Below are 22,300 nucleotides of genomic sequence, written 5' to 3'. Positions count from 1 at the left end.
GTCGTCATGCAATTCTATCTTCAGCAGCAATATAAAGTTAACTGTTTAGTCCCTGGTATTGTGTTTGCTGATGGTTATTTTGAAGAAATGCCGTATTTCTTTTAAGAACCCGAACATATGTAGCCGGCATCATTAAAAAAAATGCAAATTCTTGCTTTTATAACGAAAGGAGTCGTGGTCAAAATTGATTTTTTGCGTATTTTCACTGCTAAAGTATAATTACATCACTTAGTTTTAAATTTGCCAGGTAAACAATCTGAAATTGTAACTTGTTCTTCATAAAGTAAGTTAATTGTATGGCTAAAAATAATGTATTAAGCATTTAAGAAGTATTTGATATTTAAGGAATATTTCTAGTAAAATCCTGCGTATATATTCGGATTGTTTCTGTGTCAGTAAAGGAAAGGTCCAGCTAAAATGACTCCGTGAAGGGGCGTGGAACCTGTAAATAAACTCAGAACAACACAAGTCAGTAAAGGAGAAATGCTGATCGGTAATCTCCGTAGAGTGCGGAGGGAATTCTGAAACGTCGGTAGTTTCCGGATCGTGACTTTCCGTCGTCTAGGCGGCGCTCCGTTCGCCACTATATAAAAGCTTGTCTCTTGGTGAGTGGTCAGTTCCTCGGTCAGCTGCTGGAGCGTGCGCGTCGCGACCGAGGCGAGAGTCGCCCGCAGAAGATTCTCTCACCTGTACATATTTCCTTATAGAGGGGAACTTCTGCGGGTGGCTCTGCTAATCCAGCAGAGTCCGTCACCCTCGAGCCGGACGTCTTCTACACTGCTGGGATTGCTGTCTTCTCCAAGATGCAGCGGACTTGTCACCCGCTGTTTATCGTCGAGAGTTCGCCGGCTCGGACCTGCCAGAGGTCCCGTCTGAAGAGGTCCGGGGACGGCGGGACAGCAAGACCACCAGTGTGGGGGACATACGGGACGGACCTGGGTCTTGCGATTCTGCGCGGGGGGGGGGGGGAACCCAAGAACATCGAGGGGGTGGGACCCCGGGGCGGCGGTACCTAGCTCTCAACGCGCTGGGGAAACCGTCTCGGGGATGAAGACGACGGCTGATGACAACAAGTGGGCCATAAAGGCGGAGCTGTGTGCTGCAGCGGTGTAGCGTTCAGACATGAATTTTTCTTTTGAGATTGTCTAACTACCAGTGCACATTAAGGTCTCATTGGCCACCGTGTACTGGTCTATTTGGATCTAAATTATTTCTTTGGCGAATACCAGGGAAGCCGGGGTAAATTTGACCTACTTTAGCTCTAAATTAATCTTTCTCCCCTGAAAGGTCACAGGGGCAGGTCGGGCTACTATAACCTCGTGAAGAGGCCAGTAGGACCTGTAAATAAACTCTGAAATACACGAGTGGTCAGTTCTCCGGTGTATGCGAGCGGATCAACATCTGAAGAAAAGGGACATTACTCTAAAAGAACAGTATTCTGGAGCAGTTGGGTATTTACGTTGGCTGCAAGCTTTAAACGGTGCTGCCCGGGCTGCAGAGTTCCTGTTTCTTGGAGAGGGTTTTCAGAGTGTTGGATACTACGGACGTCGTACAAGGCAGTGACGGAAGCTTCACCTAAGGCCTTGGGGTGACGTGAGCCAGTGTCTTCGCGGTAGCCAGTAGCCTCACGGAGGCGATAACCAGTAGCTTCACGGAAGCCGGAGGACTCGTTGAAGGCATCAGTCCCCTCTTTGGTCGCATTGTATATATCTGAAGCGACTCGATTATTTTAAGTTCATAATCAGAAGGCAGGTAGCCTAAGGAAAATTATAATTACATTGTTATTTTGTACTTGGCCTTCCGAGAGTTTCGGAAGGAACATCGGCATTGTGAGGCCGCGCACGTAGCGCTCGGTGGCGGTCTCAGGTAGTCGGCGGCTCGCGCTACACTTTTATTTATGGATCAAAGCTACACTTTTATTTATGGATCAAAGCTTTTCTCAGAACACATCAATTAAGTGTACAGTATCTTTTAGCCGTAACATGTGTTTAAGTGTTTACATCCTTTTTGTCTCGAAGTGTATTCTAGTATAATATGTATTTCAATAGTTTTTACAGTTTCAGTTGATGGTTTCAATGAATAATGTTAAAAATGGACTAAATCTAAAATTATTGACAACTTCGTTAATAAACTTACATGCATACATATTTTATCAGCTTAACGAAAAGTAATCATCATCTATACAACATACATTATCAGACTTCTCAATGCAAAACTATGCTTGATATCACACTCGCATTTTCACATATTATCATTTTGTCAGGAAAAACGTTTAAGCTGATTATTTTATGGTTCTAATTGACAACCACCATTTAATATGACATTAAAACAGTATTATGTGACATTTTGTAATTGCTATGGCTATAACACGACGTATTTGTCTAGCTAGTTAATAAGTGCAAAATGCACAATGCCATTTTCTCAACGCTCTATTTTACCTCAACGTTAACGTTGCATTGGACACATATTGGTATTTGATGGCATTTTAGTATGAATTATATAGTTGCAATCAATTATTTATCAAGATGCAAAAGGTTCACGTGTAAACCTTCTAAACAATCAGTTTACCGGTTACATCTTTCTTGTAAATTGTAACAAGAAACTTAATTTAGGTAAATATAATGCATGTTTCCCCTTAATAAATTAAACACATTTCATTTCTCGACATATTGCAAACAACATATCACGCCGACAATGGGAATCAATGATGCGTCAATAAAAAAAGTAAATTAGTACCTGTGATTTTAAAGTATAGTTTTGTCAATTGGAAGTATCGTTTTGTTTTTGTCGCCGGAACAATTTAAATTGTGACCTCTTAGGAAGGGGTTTATTAGCGGCAATTGACTAGTTTATTCAACTCGCGATAAAAATCAGAACATGACAGACTGAAAAATACTTGTTGTTTTGCTTTGTGCAAACATATCATTATGTAGCACCAATTTGTGATGACTTTTCATAGAAACATTTTTTGAACTTTGTGGTCGAAATTTAAATGCTCAAAAATAAGTATGTTTTATAACGTAATTTCAATATAATGTTTGTGTTATCCTCTTAGTTGCATTCTTAAAGGAAGGTTTATAATTGTGAACCGTGACAGTGTCGGACATAATTAAATGCTTGCCTTTGTAACAGATGTTGGATTCTGCAAATCAATGTCTACATGAAAACAACTAATGTGTATATTCTCTTATCAATCCCAACCGCCAACAAACCCACAGACGGTTGGTGCGAAGATTAAATGCCGTCCTTTTGGGTCATATTATAATATATTGCCCTTCCATAGTAACGTTTTGAATGTCTGGTATATGTTTTGCATGCAATACATCTTGTTATTATCAGTTATTTGTAAAATATGTTTTTCCTCAAAATGACGCTTATTATGTGCAACAATGTTAACAAGATCGAGTCAAGCAAATAAAAGTCTTATATGAAACCAAAATATGTGTCGGCTGAGGATGCAACACAAATCCTTTTTTTTCAAATTAAATCATAACAAAATACAAACAAAACGTTATCGATAACACAAATCAGTAAAACGTCTTAAGGTTCGTTGAGTATAAAATAACATTTTCAAAATTACAATAATCACCATCTACAGTTTAAAACAATAATTTACGTAACACAACGTTGGAAGCGATTGTGTGAGCAACTTAATTAAAAAGGTATGCTTGAGTAATTATTTGCTGGAAGCAATTATACAGCTTGCGCAAAACTATTATCATAGGTAAACTAATTGAGCCGACAAAGCAACATATGTTTCACATTTAAAAACCATCCATGTTCTGTTTCGTGGTTTAAATCGCGTAATCATGTCCGTGAATAAAAATATTTGTTCTCTTTTGATCTGTATAATGAAATCGAAAGAAATCTGTCGATTTGTTTAGGATTGCGGTTACCCCCAAGCTAATCAAGCAAATACGATCTTATATAAATTTGCATTTATATATTTGGAACCAATAATGAAAGCCATATCTTGTTCAGTATTTTAAAAATGATTTAGTATACAATAATGTATTGCTTACCAGAAGACAGAAGTTGGTCGTTTATTCGCTTAGAAGGTCAAATATGTGCAACATGCAAACAGCTTGTTTTATTATTTACGTAAATGATGATCATGATTTACCATTTCCATACGAAGACTATTCTTAACATAAAAATATCAAACGATTTAGCACATTGTTATTATTATCCAAGATGGCGGAAAATTCAGTTGCAATCGACTTCATCCGCTTGTTTATCGACCAAGCGTGAGCATTACCGGTTTTATCCCTGTATGGTTATTGACGGTTGTAGGCATTTCTTCAAGGGTAATATGATGGAATACACGCCCCAAAAATAACGTACTATGTTTCAGTTAAGGCTGTTATGATTGGATTCGACAAACAGTGACAATGGCTACTTCTACGAGCCATAAACAGACAAATTAGCGAATACTGTTTCTCTTATTAGAATGTTAAATATCAAATCATATAAGTGGCAAAAGCACAGCATATTTTGTATAGGAAATACTTTACATTGATGTAAAGAAATATGTTAAAGATAACGAATGCATGAGGAACGCTACGAATTACGTTGGAACGATACAGAGATCTTACATTAACACAGTGCTGTGATTCGTTCGGTTTGATTATGAACTACAAGTTGTAAACAGTGATTGTTTCATTCAGAAAGATATGGATTTTTAATTGTTAGTATTTTAGAAATCAAATGGCAGTTAAGGAGTGTAATATTTCAGACTATAATCTATCAATTTCGTCAAAATCATGTACTACGGGGCTGACTTACAACCAATTCTGTTTGGAACGTTATTGTCTCCAATTTTAGTTCTTGGAATTGTTGGCAATATATTATCCATTCTGGTGTGGAATAAAGGTAAGTGTTGTGTTTTATTTGCAAATGCAAGTACTTGTAAGTTAACATCTGCTTTTTATGACATTTAAAAAGTAAATCGCGTTATTCACGAAAACAATCTGATTATCAAAATTCGAAATAAGGATTTAAGGCGTTAGTTGAGGCAGCGATATAACATCTCCTATGCAAAATCGAGTGGACTTTTAACCATTCTGAATGCATAAATGATACTCGTCACGGCGCAAGCAGACAAAAAAGCTTGTGGTATCCACGGACACAGCAAAATATAGAAGACTTCAAATGCGAACAATAATGCATTTAACAATAGCTTATTATGGTTAACTGTTCGAAGTTTTGTTTTTTATTTAGATGAAACGTTACAGATACCTTACTATAAAACCTCAAAGCTTTTTTTCGATATCATATCCTCTTCAAAACAATGTTGATATGATGCTGCAACAATGCGTAAACATTATACTTAATATGTATTTCCAAATATATGTAACACCTTTATAAAAAGCACAATCATCATCAGGGCCGGATTTAGCTGTTTTGGGGCCCAAGGCTGCACACGTTACGGGGGCCCCCTTCCCTCTTGTCCCCTTCTGTATATTGAAATTCATACTTGGTACTCTCAAAACAAGTTAAACAATGTATAACTATTTTATGAACTGAACTTAACACACATGTTACATGTGACAGATTCCAGCCTATATGTTTTTTTTCTACGACACTTCAGCTTGACAAAGTCATTCATCAGCTGTGAGAAGTCTAGTTCTTGGAGGACTTGACATTTAATAGACAGTAGCCCAAATGGTGTTCTTCAGATATTTTTTGCACGCGTGATACTGATGAAAATGACCTCCCACCTTGACAGTTTATAACTGGAATTGTTAAGTATATTCGAACAGCGATGGCAACGTTTGGAAAAATTGTCTGTAGTTGCAGACTTCCATCTAACTTAAGTAGTTCACTCATGTGGGTGATGGTTCTGTCCTTTTCCAAATAGCATAGTAAATCAAAGCGAACTAAACGATCCAGATGTTATAATGACCATACGGACAAGTCGTTTAATAAATAGAGAAACTAATGATTCAGAGTGGATATACAACACAGAAAGAAAATTGAAAGCATAGTAAATCAAAACGAACAAAACGGTTACAATTGGATATAAATCGGGAAAACGGTAAAATGACACAAACAACGTGTACTGCAATCCCGATAGAGTCGTTATGGCGTAATAAAGAAAGGTATATATTGGGAAACTGGCCAGACGTTGGGGGCCTCCTAAAAATCGGGGGCCCAAGGCTGCAGCCTTGTTAGCCTAGTGCTTAATCCGGCCCTGATTATGATTATCATACTATTCGTTGGTGAACGTTTGTCATTCTAATCTCGGCCGAAGTTAATGTCACTGTTATTAATTATAATACTAGAAAGATCACTAAAGTATAACGCGACAGCCATTTTTACGTTTAATGTTATTCAAGATTTTGTAACATGTTCTGTGGTCAGAGCTCTCTTGTTGCAGTTGTTTGATTTATAAAAACAATACCTGAGCTCCTATAAACGAGTAGATTTGCTACACAATGGATACCTTTCGTAATTTACACAGCTCACACTTAAATATCTGTTAATCTAGGTTTTACAATCACACAACTGCACCTCATTTGTACATGATTTATTTGTGTACTTTGGCTCCTAATCGCATATCTAAGAAAATGGGATCGAGATCGCTATGCATTATCTCATGTGTGTACATGTATGAAAGGGTATTATGCTTCGCAATTACTAAGCTCTTGGAATAATATTGATGGTATTGTATTATACTTTCGCAATAACTCATCCGACGGGTACATATGTGCTGGTACGTCGAACTACTTTATTTAATTCATGTGAGCATTTATATGAAATTGCATTATAGAGTAGTTAGACACCATCTCATGTGACCATATGTAAATGAAAACAGGTTCTGCTATCAAAATAACTCATCTTAAATGTCCTTATCAATTAATTCGGGTTATCTTATTGAAGTAATGCATCACATCAGTTCATATTTATGACATTAGGTTGAAATAGTGCAATTACTCATCTGAAAGGGCATATGCGAAACTCGATGCTGCTATAGCAATTTACCCGTGTGTAGTATATCTTAGCTTTCCAATTCCGCTTCTGAAAAAAACATGTATTAGCGTAAGTAGACTTACACGCGATGTTATACGTTGTTTGCATTCCATGCTTTATAACGCCATGGACCTTAGCATAATCATATAACAAAATTTCATCAATACGAAACATATGTGTAATATATCAAATTAATATATAAAATAAATATTATGCTGCACGTTATACCAACAACTCAGTTCTTTGGCGATTCTACTTCTGTTAACACACCTTTTTTATTACAGACTTATTGAATTTTATTTTTACATTTTAAATATAGGTAAGCGACGTATGACTACCACGTCGCGATACATGTCGGCACTGGCTGTTGTTGACATTCTAGTATTATTGATACCGGCTGGTGACGTATCGTTGAAATTTGTGATGGATATGCGGCTAGAAGGTACTATACAATTCGCATTATTATCGTTTCGTTCTGCCCGGGAAGTCAATATCAACAAAAGATAATAATGATGTGCAATATATTTTGCTAAAAGTATCATGTGTCTTAAGTAGACATTTCATTTATTAACAAAAGATAACCCATGCTGTATACATATACTATGTCCCACTCACATAGTCTAGTTGCACTTTTGAGATGCTTAAAACTGAAGCTTTATTACGTCTTTTACCATGAAACAGGAATATGCGGATTGCCAAGTAACCAGAGCGCTGGGTTGAACCTGATATGCCCAAGTGTTGATCGTAGTTAAGGTCAAGTAACGCTATTTCAGAATGTTAGAGACACGCTTCTCTTGATTATTTTGTACATTTATATGACTTTTACCAGACATAAACAACACAAAAACACTATGACATCGTTGTAGGTATCGTTGTCCATTTAATTAGTGTCATCTAACTTCAGTGGTCAACACCAATGTGAGTTCGATTCTTGTTTTATGTTTAACCCAAATGCGCAATATAATGGTACTTCTTTGAGGCGCTCGAACTCTGTATTTTCATCATCGACATAGCATCACTGTCTTCAAATACATTTGTTTTCTGTGTACACTGGCATATTGTTTGGAAGCAAATATACAACGTAATCATGTTAGTATGGTTTTAACGATAAATGCGATAAAGAAGACTACTCTGCTGCTGCTACTGATGATGATGATGATAATATCATTATTTTGCTGCCTATGATGATTACTTTGATAAAGGCGATAATTTTAATGATTTTAAATGTGTATGAATATTTTGAAGCGAATTATTATGATTATGAATATGTAATACCGTTCCTGACGGTGGTTTGGGCGCTGGCGGATATGATTATGCTGCTGCAGCTGCTGCTGCTTATAATGATGGTGATGATGATCATGATGATGGTGATGATGATGATAATGATCATGATAATGGCGATGATGATGCTAATGATGATGATTACAGGAAGCGATTTTTGTAGGCGAGTTGGCGAATGCTAGGCTTGTTGGAAAGCCAATAAATGATCACGAGAACCAAACAAGAAAAGCTAACACATTTCGTTACACTTTTAACATAGTATGCATATCTTATGTAATACATTCTTACGAAGATGCACTAAATACACTCTGTTATACATCGGATTGTTTATCTATACTGAATGTTTTTGAACACCACTGACGGATTTGTAGCTCAAATGCGAAGCACAAATGTCAAAATCTAAAGCCCAAGTCTCACTATTGCCGGTAGAGCCCCGGCCCATCCCGTTTTGCATACGCCGGTCGACCGGCAAGAACCGGGATGATTCGCAGATTTTTTTACGCGGTCACACTATTTCCCGGTGCCGCCCCGGATGAAGCCGGTAAACAACCCGGCAGAGTCCCGGTCAACCCCGGACTAGCTACGGTTTATCCCGGTTAAGCCGCGGCAGAGCCCCGTTTGTCGCCGGTAATGCCCATGTGGTGCCCCGGTGAAAGCCGGCAGCGTCCCGGCAGAGCCCCAGTATACCGTAACTCCATCGGCACTCACCGGGGCAATACCGACCCCGGAAGAGCTACGGCAACGCCCCGGTTCAACCCCGGTCGTCGCCGGTAATGCCCATGCGGAGCCCCGGTGAATGCCAGTGGCGTCCCGGCAGAGCGCCGGTTTACCGATGTACCGTAGCTATACCGTGACTCTTCCGGCATTCACCGGGGCTCCACCGGGGCAACACCGGCGACAACCGGGGCGTTGCCGTAGCTCTGCCGGGGTCTGTATGGGCCCCGGTGGAGCTACGGTGCCTTCCGGGTTGTTCCCGGTTCCGTCCCGGTTGTTGCCGGTGCCGCGCCGGTCCTTCCCGGTCCTTCCCGGTCCTTCCCGGTGACTCCCGGTTCATCCCGGAGATGTGAAACATTTTAATACTCTCCCGGTGGCGCCCCGGTCGTTCCCGGTCGTCCCCGGTTCATCCCGGTCGTCCCCGGTGGAGACCGGTTCATCCCGGTAGAGCCCCAGTTCATCCCGGTAGATCCCGGATCACGCACCGGGGCTCCACCGGCATCACAGTGAGACTTGGCCTTAAGTAGGAACACAAAGGACTGGTTGAAACCTGGGCCTGGCTTATGCATATTGTAGCTACTGTGTGACTGGGGCTTACCTCATTATAAACGCGTAATCTCAGTATTTCACAATGAGTTTCATTCCCGAATTACAGCAGGATGAATGGCGCTTAAAAAGTCATTTCGTTACTACTGCTTTTTAAACATAATAACGCCAATATTACACTTATGATGACTTATTAAACAGAATACTCCCTCGCGCTGTGTCGTGCCTGGGGGTTCTGTTTTTATGCGCCGAGGGCGATCTCGGCATGTATATTGGTCGTCGCTACAGTCGAGCGAGCAATGGGGAGTGGATGCCACATCGCGATAGACTGACGTGTGGTCCCAACAAAGCCGTTATCATAATCGGTATTTGAATTTTAATTTCGAATTTTTGAAAAAAAAAGTGTTTATATTTTTACAAACAACTCCAACGTGTTTTTATATATAGTATCCAGAGCTAAAACATGAGTTTTTATTACAGTTATTGTTATTTCTTTGAATGAATAAAATATACGTATATTTGTTGTTTCAGCACTCGTTTGTGGGCTTGTCTCAGCTGCATATCTTCCATTCTTTCCTGGTTTCAAATTTGAAGAAAGCAAAGGTTGTTCTATGGGAAATTCGCTTTTCTGGAAACATCACTTAATCTTTATAGAATTTGATTTTTGCATGTTTTTTGTTGGACCGTTTAGCATTATCATTGTATGTAATATGTCAATTCTTATTAAAGTATTTAAAAGCAAACAATCAGTTCAAGCTTGTGGAAGGCAAACACCTGGTAATAAAGGAGGTCAAAACATGCTTAAAACAGTTACATGGCGAATTATTATCTTGAGCCTCACATTCTGCTTTTGCGTTGGCCCTGGGCAAATATTTACCTTCTTACCGAAACGTTGGTCTTGTCGTGGTCTGTTGTGGGAGAAGTTTTCTGGCTGATTTTGTATTTGAACATTGGGATTAATTTTATTCTATACTGTATGATAGGGTCAGGATTTAGGAAGGACTTGATGGCAATTTGTAAATGCAGAACTCGGATTTAGTATTATTGATTCGTTTTTCATCCATTCATGTACGGATACACAAAGCGAGAAAACGGCGTATGGTATAAGTATTTGTTATACGAAGAACAGAGTTAACGTCTACTTAGAACGACCTGTTTTTGCGTTTGTTAAGCAGATTAATTATTTATTGTTAAAACATATTTTAAAAAGGTCCCAAAATCTTTGCACAAAGCTAGAGTTAAATGAGAGTTAAATGAGAGTGAAATGATCAGGCTATCATTCGCTTTGATTCTCCGCTCATTCACGACTTAGAATGAAATAGCTGTAAAGCATAGTACTATCCTCGTCAGATCTTATTTCATAACAATACTGTTGATCAATAAATGGATATCAGACGCCCAATTGCAAAAGAAACAAAACAAGAAAGTATGATATTGACATTTCTTTGTTTATGTGAATTGTTTATACACCATAATACTATTGTGCATTTCTCGTCCTAAGCTACTTTAGTTGCTATAAGATATCATTTATTTATAACTGAATAATCTAAGCGCTATATTTCATCAACAAATTTCCTTTCTTGAAGCCAAATGTGCAATACTATGCTCAAACTTGTATAAATAAAGGTGTTAATGTTATATTTAGTCCTAATAGCTATATCTTTACCGGTAATTTACATGTTTACGTTCTGTTTTTCCGGTTGAAAGTATAATACTATAATACTTACCGATTAACATATTCAGGGTGCAGAATCAACGGGGTTTTCACACGGGCTGAATAGAATGTAAACACACCGTTAAGAGCTTTAATTTTGCTAATATCTCAAGTTATTGAAGTTCATTTGCAAAAATCTAGTGCATAAAAAAGTTTTTCTTTCAGTTTGTGCCGATATCTTAAGGTATAAGAATAAATCCTTGAAAACGTCTGAAATCGGTTACAAAATTTCACGTTGCGTGAAGCACAACCGTATAAATGAATGCAGTACACATATAAATTTTTAACAAGAGTACATGCTTTGTTACAACCCGTTTTGCAATAAACCCGTTTTGCAATAAAATTATTGCAAAACGGGTTGGAGTGTCTTATTGCAATTTTTTTTTTAAACAACCCGTTTTGCAATAAACCCGTTTTGCAATAAAATTATTGCAAAACGGGTTGGAGTGTTTTATTGCATTTTTTTTTAACAACCCGTTTTGCAATAAACCCGTTTTGCAATAAAATCACCACACATTTATTTGCAATAATTTCATTGCAAAACGGGTTGGAGTGTCTTATTGCAATGAGAATTTTGTATAACAACCCGTTTTGCAATAAACCCGTTTTGCAATAAAATCATCACTCTTGTATTTATTCAAATGGATTGGAATAGTTAAAAGTGATGTTCAAATTTTGTATTTAAATAATATTGTTTTAAAATAGACAAAACTGTGAGTTAAAACTTAAAATTAAAAAGCATGGAAGGTGGTGAATTTCGAGATTTAATACGATAAAACAAAACAGAATGTGTGTCGAAACGTGTTGAAGTGTCTTCATGCAACGTCAGTTGTGAGTTACAAACCGTTTCGCAATACAATCATCACATATATACTATTTGTTTCAAATTGATTTGAAACGGCATAAAGTAAGTTTAAAATGTCGCATGCAAGGTAAATATGATAAAACTAGGCTGAATGTATATATTTATGAAGTGATTTTCACCAATTGGGGAATTAAATTAAGACAACCCAGAAGTGCAATAATTTTATTGCAAAACGGGTTGGAGTGTTTTATTGCAATTTGTAATTTGTATAACAACCCGTTTTGCAATAAACCCGTTTTGCAATAATTTTATTGCAAATCGGGTTGGAGCGTCTTATTGCAATTTGAATTTTTTTATAACAACCCGTTTTGCAATAAACCCGTTTTGCAATAATACAATGACACGTGTATTAATTAATTCAAATTGATTGTAAACATTAAAAAGGAAATTTAAAATATCGTTTTTTTTTTATTTCCAGATATGGACAAAACTGTTAGTTTCCACTAAAAAGTAAAAAGCATTGAAGGCGATGCATTTCGAGATTGAATGCGATAAAACAATACAAAATGTAAATAGAAAGTGTTTCAACCTATTTAGTACTGAAGTGAAGATAACGCCGAAATGCAATAATTTACTGAAAAAACGTGTTGAAGTGTCTTCATGCAATGTGAGTTGTGTGTAACAAACCGTTTCGCAATAAAATCATCACATATATACTATTTTTTTCAAATTTCTTTGAAACGGCATAAAGTAAGTTTAAAATGTCGCCTTCAAGGTAAATATGATAAAACTAGAGTGAATGTATATATTTATGAAGTGATTTTCACCAATTGGGGAATTAAATGAAGACAATCCAGAAGTGCAATAATTTTATTGCAAAACGGGTTGGAGTGTTTTATTGCAATTTGTTATTTGTATAACAACCCGTTTTGCAATAAACCCGCTTTGCAATAATTTTATTGCAAAACGGGTTGGAGCGTTTTATTGCAATTTGATTTTTTTTATAACAACCCGTTTTGCAATAAACCCGTTTTGCAATAATACAATGACACGTGTATTAATTAATTCAAATTGATTGTAAACATTAAAAAGGATATTTAAAATATCGTTTTTTTTTATTTCCAAATATGGACAAAACTGTTAGTTTCCACTAAAAAGTAAAAAGCATTGAAGGCGATGCATTTCGAGATTTAATGCGATAAAACAATACAAAATGTATATAGAAAGTGTTTCAACCTATTTAGTACTGAAGTGAAGATAACGCCGAAATGCAATAATTTACTGAAAAAACTCCCAGTTTTGTCTATTTTTTAAACAATATCATTTAAATACAACATTTGAACATCCCTTTAAATTGGTCCAATCCAGTCACTCACATTGCATGAAGACACTTCAACACGTTTTTTCAGTAAATTATTGCATTTCGGCGTTATCTTCACTTCAGTACTAAATAGGTTGAAACACTTTCTATTTACATCTTGTATTGTTTAATCGCATTCAATCTCGAAATGCATCGCCTTCAATGCTTTTTACTTTTTAGTGGAAACTAACAGTTTTGTCCATATTTGGAAATAAAAAAAAAACGATATTTTAAATTTCCTTTTTAATGTTTACAATCAATTTGAATTAATTAATACACGTGTCATTGTATTATTGCAAAACGGGTTTATTGCAAAACGGGTTGTTATAAAAAATTCAAATTGCAATAAGACGCTCCAACCCGATTTGCAATAAAATTATTGCAAAACGGGTTTATTGCAAAACGGGTTGTTATACAAATTACAAATTGCAATAAAACACTCCAACCCGTTTTGCAATAAAATTATTGCACTTCTGGGTTGTCTTAATTTAATTCCCCAATTGGTGAAAATCACTTCATAAATATATACATTCAGCCTAGTTTTATCATATTTACCTTGCATGCGACATTTTAAACTTACTTTATGCCGTTTCAAATCAATTTGAAACAAATAGTATATATGTGATGATTGTATTGCGAAACGGTTTGTAACTCACAACTGACGTTGCATGAAGACACTTCAACACGTTTCGACACACATTCTGTTTTGTTTTATCGTATTAAATCTCGAAATTCACCACCTTCCATGCTTTTTAATTTTAAGTTTTAACTCACAGTTTTGTCTATTTTAAAACAATATTATTTAAATACAAAATTTGAACATCACTTTTAACTATTCCAATCCATTTGAATAAATACAAGAGTGATGATTTTATTGCAAAACGGGTTTATTGCAAAACGGGTTGTTATACAAAATTCTCATTGCAATAAGACACTCCAACCCGTTTTGCAATGAAATTATTGCAAATAAATGTGTGGTGATTTTATTGCAAAACGGGTTTATTGCAAAACGGGTTGTTAAAAAAAATGCAATAAAACACTCCAACCCGTTTTGCAATAATTTTATTGCAAAACGGGTTTATTGCAAAACGGGTTGTTTAAAAAAAAATTGCAATAAGACACTCCAACCCGTTTTGCAATAATTTTATTGCAAAACGGGTTTATTGCAAAACGGGTTGTAACAATGCTTAATAAATCAAGTAATTCTGATGTATTTCACATTGCCATAAACAGCATACAAATCTTTCTTTTATGCACTATTTGAAATTTTTAAGAAAAAATGTTTGAAAAAGTTATTTGAAAATAAAGCACTACAAACCGGTTCCCACAAAGTCACGCGATCCTGTACCCTGATATTGCCGACCCTAAACTTATTTTTGGGTTTGACGTTTGACAATTTTATCATTTTATCCGAGCATATTTGCAAGAAAAATATTTCTATATAAGGAACATTTAATCATGGGTTGCATTTTCATTTATGTACGCTGTGTTTATGTTGTCTGTATGATTTGGACCACGTATTCTTGCATTTGACAAATAAACGTTACTTGACTATACTTTAAAAAGAAGGTTTATAAGTTGTACTTACCAATCTTCAAAATAACTGCTGTTTAAATCACGTAAAATTTGCTTCAGTTTTAGCATATACTTCAATGTATCCTAGCCATTACAAATAATGAACATTGAAATATTTTATTATCACATGACTGTGCATTACTTCAAGTTTTCACCAAAGAACAAAAAAGAAAAACAAGAAAATGAAAATAAAAAGTATGTTAAAATATTTTGAAAATACTTGTGTGATTCACTTCTGACCTACATTTGTAATGTATGTATGTCGGCTCTGAGTTTGTATATGTTCATTGCTCTTTGTTTAATAATTCGTGTTTTGTCGTTGTTGTTTTAAAGAAACCAACAATTTACAAGTTTTGTATATTAGTCTATGCAATGCCTAAAAACTATAGTTCTTATTGCTGTTTACTTTACTGTGTTTTATACTAAGAAATTTTCGCTTTATAATATTCTTTGCTAAGACCTTTCACTCAAATATTACTATGTACTGCACACTATGTGTGCCATGTTTTTTTTCAATTGAATTTACATTAATTTTAAGCAGTTGTGTATATATCTTAGTCACGATAATTGAATTAATAAAACCATTGGTACCAGACTTTGTTTAACTGAAAAACGCTCACTGTAATGCTGTTATATCAGGATCAATGTGTCCATATTGCCAATGTCCTATAGTTAAAATGTATTCACATGCCATGTATTTTTTTGTGTATGTATATAATAATATCAATTTGTAACGCGTAAGTTTAATAAATATTATTTTGTGTTCTACAACTGTGTTTAATTTACGCTCAATAAGACTTCTAACGCAACTCTTCAATGATTCTAACTTATCAAAAACCTTGCTGAAGATGCCTGAACAAAGGAATGGTATTCATCTCGATGAGACAAACCAGGAAAGATGATGTATGTACAATATACCATTTCGAAATTGGGGCAAATAGACTGTATCATGTTTGACTTTTTACATTCGCATGAATATAATTTGTTTACATATAACTAGTGAATGTTTTTGTTACCACAGTTAAACAAGGGCTGCTTGTAAAACACGCATGACCCCCGCATGGGCTGTCATTTAAAGTGGAGCCATTGTGTAAAGCCTACCAGAAACCATTTTACTGCCTCAGGTTACTGACCTTTGACCTAGTGACCTAAAAATCAATAGGGGTCATTTACCAGTCATGATCAATGTACCTATGAAGTTTCGTTATCCTAGGCCTAAGCATTCTTGAGTTATCATCGGGAAACCATTTTACTGTTTCGAGTAACTGTGACCTTGACCTTCAACCTAGTGACTTGAAAATCAATAGAGGTCATCGACCAGTCATGATCAATGTACCTATGAAGTTTCATGATCCTAGGCCTTAGCATTCTTGAGTTATCATCGGGAAACCATTTTACTGTTTTGAGTCACCGTGACCTTGACCTTTGCCATAGTGACCTAAATCAATAGGGTTTATTTACCAGTCATGATTAATGTATCTATGAAGTTTCATGATCCCAGGCCTAAGCATTCTTGAGTTATCATCTGGAAACCATTTTACTGTTTCGGGTCACTGTGACCTTGACCTTTGACCTAGTGACCTGAAAATCAATAGGGGTCATCTGCCAGTCATAACCAATGTACCTATGAAGTTTCATGATCCTAGGCTTAAGCATTCTTGAGTTATTATCCGGAAACCATTTCACTGTTTTGAGTCACTGTGACATTGACCTTTGACCATGTGACCTGAAAAATCAATCGGGGTCATCTGCCAGTTATGATCAGTGTACCTATGGAGATTCATGATCCAAGGCCTAACCGTTCTTGAGTAATCATCCGGAAACCGTCTGGTGGACGGACCGACCGACGGACCGACCGACCGACATGTGCAAAACAATATACACCCTCTTCTTCGAAGGGGGCATAAAAATTCACAATAATTCAATAACTATTATCCCGATCAAATATTTGTATTAAAACCGGCTTTTGTGAAAATCGCCTCGATTTATTGTTTATTTATTTATGTGGACATTTCGCCAAAGTCGAATGTATTTCAGTCCTACCACGACGGCCAGTTTACCAACTTACATTTGTCCTTAGAGATACCAACACACGTTATGTGAAAGAGTCGTCAATCGAACATGCGATCTTAGGAAAAGTGGCCCAGTGCTTTACCAACTTAACAAGCTTCATTCCAAGAATGAAACCTACAATGTATATCTCGTATTTTAAGTCTAAATGTGTAATGTGGGTTTGTCCTATACGAAAGAGACATGAATATGTCATCATTTAATTAATAACAATATTTCCACAGAAAACATGGCCGATTTCCAGCAAGGCGTTTAGTGAAACCCTTCCTAAGCAATAAGAATAATGTTACATGTAAATGTTTTTTTAATGTGTGTAATCTATGCGTAAATTTGATGATTCGTCAGTGTATCTTTAGATATGTTTTATGAGAGGTGTAAGTATCTTGCAAAATATTTGTTTTGATAAATTGTTGTACAATTTTGTTTTACAAGGGTCTTCAATATTAAAACCCAGGTTGTAGACTGATCAAAATTCATGTAATTACAATTTCAACAACTGTATCAATGTTGTACATATTTAATATATTTTCATTATATTCTGTGTGTTTTTTTCTATTAAAGGGACTTGCTATTGATCTCGTGTTTCTTTTTAAAAATTCGTGTATATGGTCCCAGTTCTTTACGATCTATATTGAAGCAATTAAAATACAAACAAGAGGTGTGTTTGTAAAACACAATGCCCCCTACTGCGCCGCTTTGAAGCCATATATTTGACCTTTGACCTTGAAGGATGACCTTGACCTTGACCTTTCATACTCAAAATGTGCAGCTCCATGAGTTACACATGCATGCAAAATATTAAGTTTCTATCTTCAATATTGCAAAAATTATCGCAAAACTTTAACAAAGGTTAAAGTTTTGGGACAGAATGACAGACAGAAAAACAGGCCAAAATCAATATACCCCGATCATTCGATCCGGGGGCATAAAAAGCACTGACTAATGTACTCTTCAAAGAAACGGAGATTGCAACAAGGCGATCCCATTTTGTCGAGGCGGTGGCCTTTTATTTATTATTAATTTGATACCACGGGAAGTTGCAATACTTAACAAATCTACAATACAAGTATCATAAAGTACTGGTCATGCTTTTCGAACAGATGATAAATACAGTACAAATGTATGGTTGTGTTGTTATATACAATATAGGTAAAATACATATAATCTTTTCTTAGACGGGCGAAGAATGCACGCACATCAATGTATTTGTGTTGTTGTCTGTGTTTGGCTAGGGTACGCCTCTAGTACCTATGAGAGCTGCTTTGTTGAACCATCACATACGACCAGAACGAACATCAATCATAATTGTTATGCATTTGCATAATTGACGATCAAGATTTTGTTGAGTAATATGACAAGTTGACGTATAAAAATGTTTGATTCTAACGTGTAATTTGTTGTCTATGTCAAGACGAGAACATTTGTCAATTATGTGTAAACATTCAAAAGAACAATCGCGGACCATATATAAAACAGCTGTACCAATGGACAACTTTTTAAGCGTTAAGTTTATAGTAAAGCGCTGGGTTTGAAAATAATTGTCGTGACTTTTATATGTACAGTACCATGCAGCCATAGATGATACCGTACATGTATATTCATATTAACTAAGCAATTCCACATAATTTTATCGTGATTAAACGCTACACCAAAATGGTCAAGAAATGTGAAACCCATATTTGAATTATGTGGATAGTACCTGCTAATTCTCATACTAATACTCTGTTCAAATTCTGTTTATTGTCCTTAAAAAAATATATGTTCATACTAATACACGAAACATTCTTCTTTTCGGAAAATGTAAATTATTAAAACAAAAAAAAAGAATGAATTTAAAAGCTTGAGCTATTTTTAAAATTGAAACTTTAATATTAATGCGTTTTGAATAAATACGTTAAGAACGTTAATCAATTTTGACTTCGATATCTGATTTCATGAATTTCAACTTCATTCCAGTCTTACACGTACGGAGTCGTAATGTGTTCACTTCATTCCAGTCTTACACGTACGGAGTCGTAATGTGTTCACTTCATTCCAGTCTTACACGTACGGAGTCGTAATGTGTTCACTCGCAGGACAAGTTTAATATATAGGATTTCCTTTTATAATTAAATTAAGGAATTCAGATTTCGTTTTTATCGCAATGTATTCCACTTTTTGTTTGTGTTTAATACCTGATGTCCAATCATTGTGTATAATGGTTATTATTTTGGGTAGACACATGAAGTCTATAGGAAAGTGAACAACATTTATGTTTCATTAACCCCACAATGCTATTTATGCGTACCGTAGGGGGTTTGGTCAAACACTGAAATATCGCAACAAACAACAACTGGTTTGGGGAATAACATCGACGGATAACGATGGTGAGATTAGAATTAGCCTAATACACATTCGTGTTTACTCATATACTTATTCCATAGTCATATGATTTAAAAATATTATATTATATTTTCATGATAATATATATTTATTTATTGTACCTTAACCTTAATATATCATATAAAATGTATCGAGATAAGGCTTATTAGTGGTTTATATTAATTGAACAGCCTCAGGTTACTAAAACGATTATTAATACATTAAATGCACATAAGCATATATATTTATACAATTGCATTAGATACTAACAAAACTGTTTTATTGATACAATTCGTTCCTCGTCGTTGAGGCATAACTTGCAATATCTTTAAAGAGAAAAGATATATGAACATCATGTTATATAAGCGTCATGATTTTTTTCGAAATCTTCTTCAACTAATCTGTTTCTATTAAATTTCACAGATGAAAAATGTGTTAGTTACTGCTCTGTGGTTTTTCATAAAAAATAAAGTTTGAGAAAAGATTGGAATTTAACCTTCAATTATTTATTGAAATTTAAATGAAAAGAAATATTTATTACATTGCTATACTTTTATTATAGTATTCTACGATTATGTGTCGGAATTAAATCTTTTCAACATGATTAAGCATATGCTCTGCGTATTATGTATTCCTTTTGCAAAATTAATGAAATATCTGTATTTGAACATAATTTGAAATTATCATTGATCCGCCATTTTTTTGACATCATATGTCAGTAAATATGAAATCAAATCAAATGCAACTAACAAACTTGACCGTTTAAATGTATCTGCTTGCATTCAAACTAATCTAGTGGCAATAAGTCCATGATGCGAAAGATGTATTTTGTTTATGTTCAACATAATTTGTAACAAATATGCAATTCACAAATACTCGAATATGTCCACCTCACAAACGGGATAAATGAATACAAAATCGACTGGAAAGTATATAAAGAAAACTTTGTAAAGAGAGTACCAACAGTGGAACTTTTTATGTGGTATTTAACAAATATTTTTGTCACAGATAATTGTTCCGAAATTATTGTGATCATGGGTGGCATGTTGGATGACATTTAAATTATCTGGAGAGCAACAAGGTTGGTATGTAAAATATGTATTTAATAACAATTAGTAATAATCTCCATTATTCGCATAACACTTCTAATAAGCTATGATTAAAGGCAACTATCGATAGCATATTATATGACATTTAAAACGCCTTATGAAAGAGATCAGCATCGCATAGTGTACCCTTTTCCAGCAATCAAGTGGATAAATTGTGGATAAACGGCATTTTGCAGATATACCTAACATATGCATTCATTAATCGAGCAAATTGTTCGAGGTGCAGCATATTATTCATTTGGCTTATATATGATAACTCGCATCGGCCTAACATTGTGTGACGTGCATGAACGATGTTAAAATACAGCATATTATGGTCACCAAAAGCAAATCAAATAATAAGGTACTCGATTTTAAAATCTGTATTGACATTAATACTAGTAATTTGAATCTTTGTTGAGTTATGCGTTTATTAAGTGGAACACATTCATTACAAACGTTTTGATGTATTTATAACACCCCATATCTTTAATAATTGAACACTCCATATCTTTCCTAATTGAACATACATTATTTTGTCCCACATGAAAGCAATATTATTTAAGCAATATACTTGTAGATATAATATTCCTTATAAACATAATGAAAATAACTTAAAATGTACTTATATATTGTTATATAAAGTACAAATGTTGCATTGGATTTGTTGCTTGCATAAATAAGCAATTTGATTGGTATGTATAACAACCCGCATCTCTCATAAACATACTTACTTTATTGTATGGTAAAAGAAAAAGCGATTTATAAGTATATAGCTTGTATAACTTCTAATACAATCGTTTTTCAGACTTTGTTTTCCATCTTTTTAATTTAAATTACACAAAAAACGGTAGCTCTTTAAAAAATATATTCAACTGTTCAATCAATACATTGCTTTTACCTCACAGTAAAAAGCGACAATAAAAACAAACATTTAGTCATGCACTTATTGCCAACGAACAAATTACAAAAATAAACATAACATTCTAGTAAATAAGGTTTTAGAACTGTAATAAGATGTTAATGCTGGTCTGTTTTCGTTGCATAATTTGTCTTGCCCATGCTTTTATGCATCAAATATCCTTCGTCGATAAAAATAAAAATAATGAAGTCCACCACAAACATTTTAAGTTTCAGTATCATTTGCTTGAGCTCCCGAGTTTTTACAATTTAATATTATATTGCCATACTGCGGTTATGCATTTTTTCATGTTGTTGACAGTGTGTGTATAATGTCCGTTTCTCTCATAAACATATTCACCTTCTTGCATATTTTTTCCGCAAGACATAGGATTATGTTGATTTTATTATTGATAAGCTTATTTTAATTTACGTTTAAAACATTACTTTAAGTATGAAAAAACAAGTCAATATGGCATATTGTTTTTTTTCAATAAAAACACATCTGCATGCATAAAGTGTGATTAATCTTTAAATAATTAGAATTCTATATGATGCTTTTGAAGAGGATGGATATAAAGGCATCGATTTAAGTTTATCTATATCACCTAAATTGTGTTTGTGGGTGCGAACATTTTGGGTCCGAACACAAATTTGGGTAAAAAAATTTTGGGTAAGAAAAAAAATTGGGTACGAAAAAAAATTTGGTACGAAACTTGGAGGCGGGTTACATTCTCGATCAAATCTAACAAGAAAAATCTTGAAAAAGATAATCGGATTGTATTTTTCTGTACTAATTTTCGTAAAAACTTTATATTACAATAAAATGTTTGTGGGTTATTAAAATTACGTTAAATTACTTTTCAGCAGATATATACAAAACATGACATGATCGTTAATAACACCTGTACATC

At 35.0% G+C, this 22,300-nt stretch overlaps 1 long non-coding RNA gene across 2 annotated transcripts; it reads left to right on the top strand.

The window, feature by feature from the left end:
* The first annotated feature begins 4,323 nt into the window (after nucleotides 1–4,323).
* LOC127831035 (uncharacterized) lies at nucleotides 4,324–13,339 on the top strand. 2 transcript variants are annotated; one of them, XR_008026372.1, is made up of 4 exons: nucleotides 4,324–4,872; nucleotides 7,292–7,414; nucleotides 9,715–9,878; nucleotides 10,045–13,339. It is a non-coding gene; the product is annotated as an uncharacterized LOC127831035 (long non-coding RNA). The 2 variants fall into 2 exon arrangements; XR_008026371.1 differs by lacking the exon at nucleotides 4,324–4,872 and adding an exon at nucleotides 6,608–6,715.
* The last annotated feature ends 8,961 nt before the right edge of the window (nucleotides 13,340–22,300 follow it).

This window comes from Dreissena polymorpha, chromosome 5, assembly GCF_020536995.1.
Source record: "Dreissena polymorpha isolate Duluth1 chromosome 5, UMN_Dpol_1.0, whole genome shotgun sequence".
NCBI lineage: Eukaryota > Metazoa > Mollusca > Bivalvia > Myida > Dreissenidae > Dreissena > Dreissena polymorpha.
The sequence above is the reverse complement of the archived record's forward strand: the minus strand, read 5'-3'. Positions and strand labels throughout refer to the sequence as shown.